At 41.7% G+C, this 14215-nt stretch overlaps 1 long non-coding RNA gene across 1 annotated transcript in view; it reads right to left on the bottom strand.

The window, feature by feature from the left end:
• Positions 1-2944: 2944 nt before the first annotated feature.
• LOC129643858 (uncharacterized) overlaps positions 2945-14215 on the bottom strand; it is a 123435-nt gene continuing 112164 nt past the window's right edge. Inside the window, exons 2-3 of the long non-coding RNA XR_008710545.1 lie at positions 3799-4015; positions 2945-3079 (exon numbers count right to left, since the gene is read on the bottom strand). This is a non-coding gene — a long non-coding RNA (uncharacterized LOC129643858). The remainder of the gene's footprint in view (positions 3080-3798; positions 4016-14215) is intronic.

Here is a 14215-nt window from a genome sequence, read left to right on the forward strand (position 1 = left end):
CGTCTCCTCCCCAAAATGACACTGCAAATTATAGTATTAAATGGAAGTCATCGAGCTGCTTACAAATGAGCCAGACCCACTGTTCTCATCTCTTAAGGCCTGACATGCTTGGTTCATAGGTTGGATGCCCCCGTGCAAGGCTGCGAGTGTCTGAGTGCAGCCCATGCTGGACATCCTAGCTCTGAAAGGAAAACCAGAGGAGATGGCAGCTTCCTTTGAGCAGCCATCTGCCTTGGGATAAGTACGTCAAGAAGCAATTAGCACTGGGCCAATTCTACCAAAGGCAGGAAGATAAAACTACTAATAAGAACAGCAACTGGTTAGTAGCCTATTAGCACTTTTGGTCCAGTCTAAGGAAAGCAGCTTCAATGTATTTTCCCCAAATGGTACACATCTTCTGCTGTTCCACATATTTTAAAAGGTTCAGGGATTAAACCTCTGTTGAAATTGTTTTTTTTTTTAAGTCTAAGCATTTGAAACATACACACAACACACACACATAGTACATTAAACTCCTGATCCCATTCCCATTATTGCTTAGGATAAGGCTAAATTTAATGGAAAACAAAAATAAATTGACTTAAAGAAAAATTAATGATACATGGCTTTGGTAAAAATAGTGACACATTTAAAATGACTTAAGATTGGGAGACATGAGTGTACTGGTTATGAGTGTGATAGGTTTTGGAACTGGAAGGACTTGACCTTGAACCTGAGTAATAAAATGAACTCTATCTAACCTTTTCTCTTTTCCTTTGGTCCTTGTCTAGTTTAACTTGCTTACAGGGCACCTCAGCACCAGTGATTTCAGTTCCTCATGTGAAACATCTGTGCCTGGTTCACCCCAGCTCAGGGGCTGTGTGCAGAGAGGCTGCACCCGACACCTAGCTTGGAGGCAGGCCGTGTGCAGAGATGCTGTGCTGGGCACTGCAATCTGGCACGTGAGCAGCACAGCCAGAGAATTCACCCCACCCCCCACCACACACACACACACACACACACTCACACACTCACACACGTGCGCGCGTTCACCCCCCGCTACTGCTTGCAGGGAGACCTCATGCTTTAGAGAGACAGCTCCAACTTGGCCATCATTTGATCAAAGATTTGTTTTGCTTCTGAACTGAACTTGGACACATTCTATTGGCCTGATGGACATGGGAAGACACTTGTTGGGGACTGACTTGGGAGGGCTGGGTAACGTAGAGAAGTCAAGGCTGCCCATGCTAGGCCTGCTTCCCTGTCACAGCTCCTGGGTTGTCTGACCTCCCTGGTAGCATCGTCTGCTCAGAGCCAGCCCCGAGTTCGCCTGCTGGTGGGATTCAGGGCTCTTCGACGACGCAATAGTCACATCAAGACCCTAATGCCCTCCTCCAGCTGTGGGTGCTGACACTCTGCAAAGCTGTCTTCTAAAACAGCACAGAGACCTCACAGCGCTTTTGGGTCCCGAGCTCACTGCACACAACTCTGCTCCACTGCTGGACCAGACCAGGAGAGCCAGCATGCTAACTGCAGGGAGAAACAGGAGAGGTCTCAGTAGTGGCTGCCATAGACTGTCTTGCCTCGCCTTTCAAATAAGCGATCCTCGTAGAATTTCTTCAAGAACCCTGTGGTGGCAGATGTCTAAAGACGAATGGCAGCAGCCACTGCCTCCCCAACAGAAAGTTCTGAACAGACACCTTCAAGCCCCGACTGTCATCTGCCTATGAGGCTTGGCAGCAAAGCTGGTTTCTCAGAGAAATTTAAGAACACTGGTCTCATCTGACAGACTCAGAGCCCAGGCTTGTTATCATTCTTCTTTTCTATCATAAATATCACATGTACTCAATGTAGAAAATTTAGAATATATATAAAACAAAATTTGCCAAATGCCACAACTCAATAAGAACTAATAACATTTTGATGTCTCCTTCCAGACAGGATTTTTTTTTTACAGTTGTAATGGTACTATTTATACATATAACATTACATCAGAATTTCCCCATATTTCATTACATCATGAAATTTTCAAAATGTTTTTCATAATGGCTAGATCATTATATCATGTAATATTGTAATATACTTAACCACTCCCCTATTAGCGGATATTTGCATTTTTATTTTTATTATAATTAATTCTGTAATAAAATATCTTTGTGCATTCATCTTCATCACATTTCAAATTATTTCCTTAGGAGAATTTCTATTTCTAGATACAGAATGACTGGGTTAAATATTGTGCTTTTCAGTTCTTGATATATACTATCTGATTGCTCCTGGGAAGATAAAAACACTTTGCAGTCCTACAACAAGCATATGAGCTCCCAGTCTTACCAAATTCTTGCCAGAGGATTTCTCCTTTTTAATTCTTTACTAATTTAACAGACAAAAAGAAACTAACGGCTTCTTGTTTTACCATGCATTTCTCTATTGCTCAATTTTTTTACATGCATTTGTTTTGCCTCTTTTGTGAACATTCTGATCATGTCCTTTGCTCTGCTATCTTTTGATTTTTTTTGCTAAGTTCTTTAATTAAAATATTCTCACTTCACTTCCATTACAAGTTCATTATAACTAATTTTTCTCCCACTGAAAGAACAATACATTACATTATCTTAGGTGTCGGGGTTAAAAAAAAAAATGGTTCCTCTGTCATTTTATTCTTGTGTAATTAAATATAAAAACTTTTCTTTATGGAATGCAACCTGACACTCTAACTTGTTTAGGAAAATATATAATGGGTTACACTTATATTAAATTGCCTTGTGTTCATTACTGTTTTAGAATGTTTTACTTCATGAATTTTAATCTGGTAGACTAGATATCGTTTTGGCTTAAAGTACAAGATCATGGAGTATTTTGGCGATATTAAAATAAAAACAGAAAACATTGTCAGTTGATTTATTTTCAAAGATTATGTCTCTGCATTAGTTTCCAGACACAAACTAAACCCGAAATAACCTCAGACAAGACGTTAAAGTTAAGGGCTTCCCTGGTGGCTCAGATGGTAAAGAATCTGCCTGAACTGCAGGAGATCCAGGTTCAATCCCTGGGTTGGGAAAATCCCCTGGAGACGGGAACGGCTGCTCACTATTTATACCTGAAATGAGCTGAGACATGATGTTAAAGTTAACTAAGGTTTAAAAAACAAAACCCACAATTTTCATAAAATAAATATTTACAAACAGATGACCCAAATAAAATCTCTCCTCCTCCAGGGAGCTTTCTCAGAATCACGGAGGCAGAATCCCTTTCTCCCTTCCCAGCCCACAACTTATTGCATATGCCCCAGTGACATTAGTCATCAAGATCTACCCTGAATAGGTGATATATGAACATCTCTTTCCATCAAGCTGATTGATTCCTGGAAAGCAGGAACAATATTTTGTTTATCTATGTGTCCCTCTGTGATCCCAATATAGTGTTTTGAGTATTAGTACATGCTCAGTAGACAGACTGAATTGAATTAAACTCTAAAATTTTGAGAAGAGGACTATGTGGAGTAGTGGAACCCATATAGATTTTTGAGTTAGATTAAGTGAGCTTGGAATCCAGCTGTGACACCAGCTATGAGACCAGAAGCAAGTTAACTTAGCCTCCTGAACTTTGTGTCATCTCTATGGGAATAACAACACCTACCATGTTAGGCCCTCCAGGTTGGCTAACCCAACACCCATTTTCAACCAGTTTCATACTTGACTTCCTTGACTATAATGACTGGAAAGCTAAATCGTCAATTTCCCAGCCTCCAGACCTTTGCACAAATTATGCTGCCTTTGCAGAGAATTCTTCACTCCTATTCACATTTCAAGGCCTAACCTGAATAGCATATGCACTGAGAAGTGTTCCCCAGTTATTCAGGACCACATGAGTTACTCCCACCTCTATACTCCAGGAGAACTTCGCAGTTGTTTCTGTTGCAGCATGTATTACTATGCTGGTTACAGTTGTGGGCTCAACTTCCTTTCTCTGCAAGCGGACTATTAATTCCTCAAGTAGTATTTGTCCATAAGTCTGCTCCAAGTAATCTGTAGATCTTGAGTAAATATAGGTTTTATGAATGAATGAGTGGATGGATGGACTACCTTAAAGTCCACAGGGTCTTGCCTCTATATATTTATTGAAGATGCTATGAATTATTATCAGATCTATTACCATTGCAGCTACCAAGGTCCTACTACAAGCCTAGGGATCAAAATCAGGATGCCAAGGAAACTCCCCAGTTATATTTTGCTTAAAGGGAGGAAAATAAATTTTATATTTAATGGCTATTAAAATGGAACCAAGCAATTCTAGTTTTAATATAAAACTGTAACACCAATATTTGATGTACATGTATTTATATATGTCAGTATTTTATGTACGTGAAAGTAGTAGGGGTTCCCTTATCCATGGTTACTTGCAAGCTGGCTTCTTAAAAAGGAATCAGTCACCCACATATAGCCACAGTAACCAGTCACTGCTGGGCACTTAAGTAATCAATTTCAGTCACCCACAAGACATGGACCCCACCCTTACCAACTGCACCAGGGGAGAGACAAAACTTCCCCAACCATGAACTCTGGTGAGTTATAGTTTAAGCTCACCATATCATACCAGCTCCAACCCTGCCAGGATTGGACCCCAGCCCCAGTTCTGCCAAGGGAAGAACTAGTGCTCCTCCAATTATAACCCCTGGGCTGGCAAGATAAAGATGAAGTCAAGGTCCTGCCAGGAAATTTTGCTATTGAATCCCAACCCTTGACCATGCTAAGGGAGGGGCTGGTGATTCCTATTCATGTAGCTGAAAAGCCCTGCCATCTTAGCACTTGGTTCCCCTCTGAGAGATGAGAGACAGATTCTCAGCCCTGCTAAATAGAATTATGCTGCCCTGGAATGCCATGAGCTATGGGGGACCAAGCAACTCCTACAGCACCTTGTTTGCCCACCAAAATATTTTAACAATGTATTGTTTATTTAGTGAGGAGGAAAACTGAGTTTGGTTGGTTGGTTGGTTGGTTGGTCTCTCTGCTTTGGTGAGAGAAGTGCCAGGAACACCGAGGAATTGTTAGCGACCCCTGCCCCACGGCGGTACTGCAGTTATTGCAGGGGTAATGCCTCCCGGGCTGCCACTGCCACTTGATCAGCTGACAACCTCACAGGCCTCCTCTACTTCACATTCAGTGTATTCATGGTAGCTTTAGCCGACACCCACAGCCACCAGGCAAGCATAACACAACAGGACAAAGCTGGACCAGATGGCCTGTGAGAAATTGACAAACCCAGAAAATATCTGTATATATAACTGAGAAAGAATTGAGTCATTGGAGAGGGCAGACTGGACTTCTAAACTTTCTGCTCTTACTGACCAACAGAGCAATTGAGCTTTTCACCCTGGTGACTAATTTGTAATTTCGACTATGAAGTTGGACACTCTGGAGGTCATGTATTTATTCCCTAAGCAATATGATACTCGAGGGAATCAGGGTAGCAAATATAAATTCATTCATCACCTATTATGTTCCAGGTACTGTACTTAGCATTACTAAGATTTCACTTAATCCCAAAACAGACTTAAGTATGTCTCTCCCATTCTGCGAATAGGGAAACTAAAGTTCAGAGAAGCTATAAGTTCAAAGTTAAAACAGAAGTGAGGTAAAACTGATTACAAGTCACATCTATCTGAATTCAAAACTCTATGGGTGTCTCTAAAATTGTAGCTGCTAGTATTGAAATAGTCATGGTCAACTTATTGTGGAATATGAGCTTTGGGAAGTGGGTAAGCCACAAAACAGAAATAACCTAATATCAGATGCAAAACCTAAACCTAAGCATTTTCCAGTTGAATTTTCACATTGGACATTGTGGTACATCATTTTTATACATTCAATTAACATGAATCTGAAACAAACTTCTTCAAATCCTTCCAGCATGAAATTTTAATCAATGTTGGCTTTATTTTTTTCCTGGTTATAATATTATCTTCCCTGTTGAGAATTGATGATGTACATCTAATACGAATAAAATGAAAGGGCAAGAGCAAAGGCACCCAGATCAGAGAAATAAGGGAAAAAGAGGTTTTCCTGAACATATAAACTATATGATTAGAAGTAGATGAAAACTTCTCCAAAATGGATAAAACATTCTGCTGTTAATTTGGTTGATGACTCATGTTAAAATAGCATCTGTTTACATCTATCTCCCTGTTCTTGTCTATGTGACAGTCTTTCCATCTTCCTTTACCCAAATAACTCTCTTACATTCTTCAAGACATAACTCGGTTTTCTCCCAGATTTCCCAGGAGGGCTATTTCCGCCTCCTCCACACTTCTCTGAGCTCCCTGTGCATAACCCTTCCACTGCCACAACCACAGGAGAACTTTCTGACCCTCCTCTGAACCATGAGCTCCTTGAGGACAGGGTCTAGATCTCTGATGTATCTTTATCCCCTAGAACACATGTAACACATAATGATACCCCATAAAAGCTTGATTACCCAGACTGAATCTTTCATCTTTATAAATAAATGCTCAGATAAATGATGTGCAAATTGGAACTTAAGATCATATTATGTCATGTTAATGTTTTAATCTGAAGGAAACTACACATTTGCAAACAACAATATCCAGCTAAAAACCAACCCCAAATTGTGTAAATTAAGGCCATTAATACTGAACAAACTATAATTCCTGCCAAGAGAGTTAATTGTGTCAAACAAAAACTCTTAAGTCCTAGAATTTTCTTGAGTGACTTCAGTGGTTGGCATCATTCAGCACATACTGAGTAGTAGACATGCAGACTCTTTCTGAAGTTTTAAATAACCCTAAACAATTCTAACCTCATCATTTTTTCACTGGTATCCCTTTTTCCAGTTTCTCCTGAAATGTGTTTTTTAAATCTGGGGTTTCTCCTAGAGCTGTACAACCTTAAGCAATCATTTAACATCACTGAATCTCAGTTTTCTCTGTTTCATCATCTATAAATTTTGCCTTGGTGGTTTCACCTGAAAAGACAGAACTCTAGAATGTGCCACGACAGGCTGGCAAGACTCATGTGTGATGATCCAGGTGACAGCAATCCAGCTCTAGAGACTCTAAAGTGTCCTCACAGGACGGCTGAAATTATTGTGTCAAATGGCGCCAATTATAAAAGAACTAGTTTCGTATTAAGAAAAATTTGTGGGGTTGTAAATATAAGGTAGATCAGACCCTACTGTCAGCAGTGGGCTTCCCTGGTGGCTCAGATGGTAAAGAATCTGCCTATAATGCAGGAGACCTGGGTTCAGTCTCTGAGTCAGAAAGACCTCCTGGAGAAGGAAATGGCAACCCACTGTAGTATTCCTGCTGGGAGAATACCATGCACAGAGGAGCCTGGTGGGCTACAGTCCATGGGGTTGCAGAGTCGGACATTGTCAATAGTACCTTCAGTCATGGAGTGTAGGCCAGTACACACCTGAAGCAGAAGGGAGACACAGCACAAGAAATCGAAAGGAGAGGATAGGTCAGTACAGAGTTCCTGGCACTTCATTCAGGAAAAAAAGAGCTCCTTCTTTCTTATTCTCCCAACCTGGCCAAGGGAGGTAATGTGTGAGGGTCTTCTCCAAAGCCTTTTCTTGCTGAATCAGTACCAGCTACCTCTGAGAAGGTTCCAGAAAAGCTTCTTTCCCATCAGGTCTATTTGTTTCCCAAAAGCTACAGAAGAACATCAAAACCACTGGCAACTACCCTCAAGGCCTGAAAATCTCACTTGCCACTTGCCACGTCCATTTCTGAACCATGAATTTTATCATGTCATCCCCTGCTCAAGGACATACAGCATGTCTCTCCTGATCTAGGATAAATCAGTTAATGTTACTGAACATTCCTTTGGGTCCACAGCCCTCCACTACATATAGGAACCACCGAGTAAATTTTTACTGATTCAGAAAATGTCTGCATACCTACTAAGTGGCAGGAGCCATGCTGGACACTGGAGAACGCATAGATGAATAAGGTGCAGTCCCCACCCTAGAGAAGCACCTTCTTGGAGTTGCCAAATGAGTAAACAATAATTACAATAAACCGTGATAAGTCAACACTAAAGACACATGCACGGGGCTTCCCCGGTGGCTCAGTGGTTAAAAAATAAATAAATAAATAACTTTAGGAGACACGGATTCGATCCCTGATCAGAGAAGGTCGCACACGCCACAGAGCATCTAGGCCCATGTGCCACAACTATTGAGCCTGTGGTCTAGAGCCCAGGAGCTACAACTACTGAGCCCAAGCGCCTGGAGCCTGTGCTGCACAACAAGACAAGCCACCACAAGGAGAAGCCCCCAGCATCACAACTAGAGAGTAGCCCATGCAGCAGAGAAGACCCAGCACAGCCAAAGATAAACAAATACAATTATGTTTAAAAAAGACAAACGCATGGCATTCTGTGAGTCCTAAGAAAAGGCATCACAGAGCAGACAACACATCAGCCAGGCTTTCAGGGATGAGTAAGGGTCCACCAGACGACAAGCAGGGAGAGGGTACCCAGGCTGAGGGAACCGAATATGCTGAGCTAACCTAAGTAAAACAGAAACAATGAGAAGTACAGATTACTCTAAATCATTTGTATTCTATTAAGTGCTCTTGATGAAAGTGAAAGTGGAGAGTAAAAAAGTTGGCTTAAAGCTCAACATTCAGAAAACGAAGATCATGGCATCTGGTCCCATCACTTCATGGGAAATAGATGGGGAAACAGTGGAAACAGTGTCAGACTTTATTTTTTTTTTTGGCTCCAAAATCACTGCAGATGGTGACTGCAGCCATGAAATTAAAAGACGCTTACTCCTTGGAAGAAAAGTTATGACCAACCTAGATAGCATATTGAAAAGCAGAGACATTACTTTGCCAACAAAGGTCCGTCTAGTCAAGGCTATGGTTTTTCCAGTGGTCATGTATGGATGTGAGAGTTGGACTGTGAAGAAGGCTGAGCGCCGAAGAATTGATGCTTTTGAACTGTGGTGTTGGAGAAGACTCTTGAGAGTCCCTTGGACTGGAAGGAGATCCAACCAGTCCATTCTGAAGGAGATCAGCCCTGGGATTTCTTTGGAGGGAATGACGCTGAAGCTGAAACTCCAGTACTTTGGCCACCTCATGTGAAAAGCTGACTCCTTGGAAAAGACTCTGATGCTGGGAGGGATTGAGGGCAGGAGAAGGGGACGCCAGGGGATAAGATGCTGGATGGTGTCACTGACTCGATGGACTTGAGTCTGGGTGAACTCCAGGAGTTTGTGATGGACAGGGAGGCCTGGCGTGCTGCAATTCATGGGGTCGCAAAGAGTCGGACACGACTGAGCGACTGAACTGAACTGAACTGAAGTGCCAGGGATTATGTATTTTAGTACAGCAGAGATCAAGAAAGCCAGACCGGGATAATCAGCCTTTTCTCATGTCATTCCACTGCTCTCCCCAGACGAAATGGAGGAAGGGAGTAAAACACACACACACACACACACACACACACATACACACACACGCATGCACGCAAATCTTGGAAAGAGATCTGAGTCAGAATCACAGTTGCACTAAAAAGTGTACTATGACCAAATTAGAAATGCAAAAGTTTTCGGTCTTTCCCTGCTCACCCATTAAAACAGATTCTAGCTTGTCTTCCAGCTAAGTCCAGGGAAAGTCTTACCCTTCAAGACTAGTTATCTGGGGCTTTAGAATGCAGACTCAGCATGGGGGCAGGGCAGAGAAGGACTAGTGCCCACAAACTAGGTCAGGAGCACTGAGAGAGACAAGGCTCAAAACAAGTAAGTGCACAGTGAAGTCACAGAACATCACAGGGATTCATCTTTGTGGCATTCGAGAAATCCAAGATTCAGTTATTGTGAAACTATTTCTTTTTTTGCTTATATATTAGCTTATTGTTGTTTGCTTGTTTTGTTTTCCTTTGATTTTTTAACCTAACTCTGCCTAAGACAGCTCCATGGGTCATGGCTTTAGAAGAATTTTATCAGTTATGTTAGAATCATGTTACATATTAATGAAGTGCTTTGATTTAACCTCTTCACTCTCTTTATCTGCAAAATGTGAACATACCTCTGAAAGATTGCATGAAGATGAAATGAATAACTAATGTAAAATTCTGCCAATCAAAGAAGAAACTTTCTCTTCTACTTCTTTGCACGTCCTTTCATTGAATTGTTTATTCAATTCATATATTTTGATCACCTCCTACTGACATGGTCTATTAAAATTTTTTTCCATATAAAGTCTTCCCATCTTAAATGCTATTCATGTTTTAGCCTGGCCAGCAATGGCACCCCACTCCAGTACTCTTGCCTGGAAAATCCCATGGACGGAGGAGCTTGGTACACTGCAGTCCCTGGGGTCGCTGAGGGTCGGAAACGACCGAGCGATTTCACTTTCACTTTTCCCTTTCCTGCATTGGAGAAGTAAAGGGCAACCCACTCCAGTGTTCTTGCCTGGAGAATCACAGGGATGGGGGAGCCTGGTGGGCTGCCGTCTATGGGGTCGCCCAGAGTTGGACACGACTGAAGCGACTTAGCAGCAGCAGCAGAAGCACTGTTTTCCCTCTTTTTCTTCTCAGTTTTACTGAGATATAACTGACACAATATTGTATAACTTTAAGGAACCAGAGATCAAATTGCCAACATCTGTTGGATCACAGAAAAAGCGGAGAATTCCAGAAAAGCATCTACTTCTGCTTTATTGACCATGCCAAAGCCTTTGACTGTATAGGTCACAACAAACTGTGGAAAGTTCTTCAAGAGATGGGAATACCAGATCACCTGAACTGCCTCCTGAGAGATCTGTATGCAGGTCAAGAAACAACAGTTAAAACTGGATGTGGAACAATGGACTGGTTCCAAATTGGGAAAGGAGTACGTCAAGGCTATACATTATTACCCTGCTTATTTAACTTATATGCAGAGTACATCAAGTGAAATAAATGCCAGGCTGGATGAAACACAAGCTGGAATCAAGATTGCCAGGAGAAATATCAATAACCTCAGATATGCAGATGACACCACCCTTATGACAGAAAGTGAAGAAGAGCTAAAGAACCTCTTGATGAAAGTAAAAGAGGAGAGTGAAAAAGCTGGCTTGAAACTAAACATTCAAAAAATGATGATCATGACATCTGGTCCTATCACTTCATGGCAAATAGATGGGGAAACAATGGAAACAGTGACAGACTTTATTTTGAGGGGCTCCAAAATCACTGCAGATAGTGACTGCAGCCATGAAATTAAAAGATGTTTGCTCCTTGGAAGAAAAGCTATGACCAACCTAGACAGCATACTAAAAATCAGAGACATTATTTTGCCAACAAAGGTCTGTCTAGTCAAAGCTATGGTTTTTCCGGTAGCCATGTATGGATGTGTGAGTTGGACTATAAAGAAAGCTGAGTGCCAAAAAATTGATGCTTTTGAACTGTGGTGTTGAAGAAGACTCTTGAGAGTCCCTTGGACTGCAAGGAGATCAAACCAGTCAATCCTAAAGGAAATCAGTCCTGAATATTCATTGGAAAGGCTGATGCTGAAGCTGAAACTCCAATACTTTGGCCACCTGATTCGAAGAACTGAATCACTGGAAAAGACCCTGATGCTGGGAAGGATTGAAGGCGGGAGGCAAAGGGGACAACAGAGGATGAGATGGTTGGATAGCATCACCAATGCGATGGACCTAAGTTTGAGCAGACTTGGGGAGTTGGTGATGGACAGGGAAGACTGAAGTGCTGCAGTCCATGGGGTTGCAAAGAGTTGGACACGACTGAGTGACTGAACTGAACTGAAGGTCTACAATATGATTTGATACATGTATCAATATATATTGCAAAGTGTTTACACAATAAGGTTAACATACCCTTCACCTAACTACCATTTTGATTATTATTATGGTGAGAACATCTAAAGTCTATTCTTTGTAACTTTCAAATATATGGTGCGTGCATGCTAAGTTGCTTCAGTCATGTTCAACTATTTGTAACCCCATGGACTATAGCCCTGCAGACTCCTTTATTCATGGAATTCTCCAGGCAAGAATACTGGAGTGGATTGCCGTGCCCTCCTCCAGGGGACCTTCCCCACTCAGGGATTGACCACAGGTCTCTTACATCTCCTGCATTAGTGGGCAGGTTCCTTACCACTAGCGCCACCTGGGAAGTCCCAAGCGTGCAGTACAGTATTGTCAACTATAGCCACCATGCTATATGTTAGATCCCTAGAACTTATTCCTCTTACATCTGGAGTCTGTACACCACTTATCCCCTCTCCTCAACTTCCAGCCCCACCATTCTACTTTGCTTCTGTGAACTCAGCTTTTTTAGATTCTACACCATATGACCTTTGTCCGTCACTTAAGATGATAGCAACAACTCCTGACCACAGGTATGGACATCTGATACAAGCTGGCCAATCATGATTTCTCCTCTTGTCCCCATGCCTCTTCCCACACAGGCCCATCACCCCAATAAGAGTGCTGCTTAGGATTTTTCAAACTAGAACTGGGAAAGAGCCTTTTTTTCCCTCTGAACTTAAGACTTTAAAGATGTACGCACAAGCATCTAGCAGCCCTAATTCCAGCCACTAACTTAAGAGAATTTTGAGAAGGAAGCCAACCTACAGAGAGAAGAAAACAAAAGAATCCCTGGTCTTCCTAGGCGTTGATTCAGTAAAAAGTGAAAGTGATAATCACTCAGTCGTGTCCAACTCTTTGGAAACAGCATGGACTGTAGCCTACCAGGCTCCTCTGTCCATGAGATTCTCCAGGCAAGAATTCTGGCGTGGGTTGTCGTGCCCTCCTCCAGGGAACTTGCTGACCCAGTGATCAAACCCCCATCTCCTGCATTAGAGGCAGAAGAAAGCCCTCTCCAGGTAATAGTAGTCAGTAAATGTAACCCTATTTGCTATGCTAACTTGAGGTGGTTCTTCTCTGTCAGGTGGTTCTTCTCTGTCAAGGGCTATCAAAGACTTCTGGCTAACACAGCATCTTTGGAGGCCTCATTCATTTCCCTTTCTCCCTTCTCTGCAGGATATCCAGACTTTTGTCAATGCCTACAGCGCTGCTGCTAAGGCTATACAACTCACACTGACCCTGTAGGTCTGCTGGGTCAGTTATGCAGTTCTTTTTCCCAAACACTGTGCTTCTTAATGTCAAAGACTTCATCACTAATCACATAGTAGGTGCTCAGTAAATGTGTTAAGAGAAACTGAATACTCTCAAACTATTGGAGCTAAGGGTCTTAGAGAGTCCATTGGAAAGTCTCTGGAAACTGAGAACTGTATAGTGACATTTTTTTCTTTAATAACCCCAGGGAGAAAGCAAGAAAGATGGCCATATAAATGTACACTGCAGTTCTTCCCAGGAATCACCAAATGGCATATCAACAGTGCCCACCTGTAAATATGTAACTGTGTGAGTGCACCCAGACGTGCCTAATTATAAGGGAGTGTTCATGCTCAGAGGATGCCTGAGTCTAGCTGGAATTCATTGTCTCCAAAGACAAAGCGCACCACAGAATTAAAACTTGACATGAGTTCAGAAATGTATTCAACACCTAAGAAACATGTACCTCTCAAGCCACCACTTCTGTTTGGGGCAACTTATCCTAAGACAAGAAGTATTTACAGAGATTTAGCCATGAAGATTTTCATCATAACACTGTGCAAAACTGCAAGGGATTGAAAAATACTGAGCTATCTATTCATAGGGGATTGGTAAAGAACTTAATGGCCTATTCAGACACTGGAATTTCATTTTGAAAAATCATGACACAAAGATGTTCACGTTGTTAAATGAAAAAGGGGAGATATCAAAATGGTGTGTACAGAGAATGATTTCATTTTTAGTGTATATTTAAATGTACACAACTATATGTACATGTATGTGTGTGAACATAGAAAGGCTAGAATATACACTGAAATGTTAACTGTATGTATCTCTGCATTATAGCATTATATGTTTGATTTTCTCTTTTGTTCTTTATTTTGGTTCACCATGAATACATATATGTTTTCATGTAATTAGAAGAAAACAAGAACAATGTTTGAAATAGACAGAAAAATGTTCTTAGAGAACATCCAGTCCAAAATGCTTACGTTGAAGGGAGAGAACTAAGGTCCAGAGAAGTTAAGCGACTTGCCCACAGTCCAACAGTTAGACAAGTTAGCACCTCATGACCAGGCAGAGTTCTTTCCACCAGACCAGGCAACCACATTATAGGTATTGTGTTTAGAAATTCCAGCTGACTTCATT

This window comes from Bubalus kerabau, chromosome 2, assembly GCF_029407905.1.
Source record: "Bubalus kerabau isolate K-KA32 ecotype Philippines breed swamp buffalo chromosome 2, PCC_UOA_SB_1v2, whole genome shotgun sequence".
Taxonomy (NCBI): Eukaryota; Metazoa; Chordata; class Mammalia; order Artiodactyla; family Bovidae; genus Bubalus; species Bubalus kerabau.